Raw genomic sequence first — 2,500 nt, forward strand, 5'->3', positions numbered from 1 at the left:
TGTGTGGAGTGTGTGTGTAGAGTGTGTGTGTAGAGTGTGTGTGTGGAGTGTGTGTGTGGAGTGTGTGTGTGGAGTGTGTGGAGTGTGTGTGTGGAGTGTGTGTGTGGAGTGTGTGTGTGGAGTGTGTGGAGTGTGTGTGTGGAGTGTGTGTGTGGAGTGTGTGTGTGGAGTGTGTGTGTGGAGTGTGTGTGTGGAGTGTGTGTGTGGAGTGTGTGTGTGGAGTGTGTGTGTGGAGTGTGTGTGTGGAGTGTGTGTGTGGAGTGTGTGTGTGGAGTGTGGAGTGTGTGTGTGGAGTGTGTGTGTGGAGTGTGTGTGTGGAGTGTGTGTGTGGTGTGTGTGTGGAGTGTGTGTGTGAGTGTGTGTGTGGAGTGTGTGTGGAGTGTGTGTGTGGAGTGTGTGTGTGGAGTGTGTGTGTGGAGTGTGTGTGTGGTGTGTGTGTGGAGTGTGTGTGTGGAGTGTGTGTGTGGAGTGTGTGTGTGGAGTGTGTGGAGTGTGTGTGTGGAGTGTGTGTGTGGAGTGTGTGTGTGGAGTGTGTGGGTGAGTGTGTGGAGTGTGTGTGTGGAGTGTGTGTGTGGAGTGTGTGTGTGGAGTGTGTGTGTGGAGGTGTGTGTGTGAGTGTGTGGAGTGTGTGTGTGGAGTGTGTGTGTGGAGTGGTGTGTGTGAGTGTGTGTGTGAGTGTGTGTGGTGTGGAGTGTGTGTGTGGAGTGTGTGTGTGGTGTGTGTGTGGAGTGTGTGTGGAGTGTGTGTGTGGAGTGTGTGTGTGGAGTGTGTGTGTGGAGTGTGTGTGTGGAGTGTGTGTGTGGAGTGTGTGTGTGGAGTGTGTGTGTGGAGTGTGTGTGTGGAGTGTGTGTGTGGAGTGTGTGTGGAGTGTGTGTGTGGAGTGTGTGTGTGGAGTGTGTGTGTGGAGTGTGTGTGTGGAGTGTGTGGAGTGTGTGTGTGGAGTGTGTGTGTGGAGTGTGTGTGTGGAGTGTGTGTGTGGTGTGTGTGGAGTGTGTGTGTGGAGTGTGTGTGTGGAGTGTGTGTGTGGAGTGTGTGTGTGGAGTGTGTGTGTGGAGTGTGTGTGTGGAGTGTGTGTGTGGAGTGTGTGTGGAGGTGTGTGTGTGGAGTGTGTGTGTGGAGTGTGTGTGTGTGGAGTGTGTGTGTGGAGTGTGTGTGTGGAGTGTGTGTGTGGAGTGTGTGTGTGGTGTGTGTGTGTGTGGAGTGTGTGTGTGGTGTGTGTGTGGAGTGTGTGTGTGGAGTGTGTGTGTGGAGTGTGTGTGTGGAGTGTGTGTGTGGTGTGTGTGTGGAGTGGTGTGTGGAGTGTGTGTGTGGAGTGTGTGTGTGGAGTGTGTGTGTGGAGTGTGTGTGTAGAGTGTGTGTGTGGAGTGTGTGTGTGGTGTCTGTGTGGAGTGTGTGTGTGGAGTGTGTGTGTGGAGTTGTGTGTGGAGTGTGTGTGTGTGGAGTGTGTGTGGAGTGTGTGTGTGGTGTGTGTGTGGAGTGTGTGTGTGGTGTGTGTGTGTGGAGTGTGTGTGTGGAGTGTGTGTGTGGAGTGTGTGTGTGGAGTGTGTGTGTGGAGTGTGTGGAGTGTGTGTGTGGAGTGTGTGTGTGGAGTGTGTGTGTGGAGTGTGTGTGTGGAGTGTGTGTGTGGAGTGTGTGTGTGGTGTGTGTGTGGAGTGTGTGTGTGGAGTGTGTGTGTGGAGTGTGTGTGTGGAGTGTGTGTGTGGAGTGTGTGTGTGGGTGTGTGTGTGGAGTGTGTGGGTGGTGTGTGTGTGTGGAGTGTGTGTGTGGAGTGTGTGTGTGGAGTGTGTGTGTGGTGTGTGTGGAGTGTGTGTGTGGAGTGTGTGTGTGGAGTGTGTGTGTGGAGTGTGTGTGTGGAGTGTGTGTGTGGAGTGTGTGTGTGGAGTGTGTGTGTGGAGTGTGTGTGTGAGTGTGTGTGTGGAGTGTGTGTGTGGAGTGTGTGTGTGTGGAGTGTGTGTGTGAGTGTGTGTGTGGAGTGTGTGTGTGGAGTGTGTGTGTGGAGTGTGTGTGTGGAGTGTGTGTGTGGTGTGTGTGTGGAGTGAGTGTGTGGAGTGTGTGTGTGGTGTGTGTGTGGAGTGTGTGTGTGGAGTGTGTGTGTGGTGTGTGTGTGGAGTGTGTGTGTGGAGTGTGTGTGTGGAGTGTGTGTGTAGAGTGTGTGTGTGGAGTGTGTGTGTGGAGTGTGTGTGTGGAGTGTGTGTGTGGAGTGTGTGTGTGGAGTGTGTGTGTGGAGTGTGTGTGTGGAGTGTGTGTGTGGAGTGTGTGTGTGGAGTGTGTGTGTGGAGTGTGTGTGTGGAGTGTGTGTGTGGAGTGTGTGTGTGGAGTGTGTGTGTGTAGAGTGTGTGTGTGGAGTGTGTGTGGAGTGTGTGTGTGGAGTGTGTGTGTGGAGTGTGTGTGTGGAGTGTGTGTGTGGAGTGTGTGTGTGGTGTGTGTGTGGAGTGTGTGTGTGGAGTGTGTGTGTGGAGTGTGTGTGTGGAGTGTGTGTGTGGAGTGTGTGTGTGGAGTG

The sequence above is a fragment of the Heterodontus francisci genome, chromosome 44 (genome assembly GCF_036365525.1).
Source record: "Heterodontus francisci isolate sHetFra1 chromosome 44, sHetFra1.hap1, whole genome shotgun sequence".
Lineage (NCBI taxonomy): Eukaryota > Metazoa > Chordata > Chondrichthyes > Heterodontiformes > Heterodontidae > Heterodontus > Heterodontus francisci.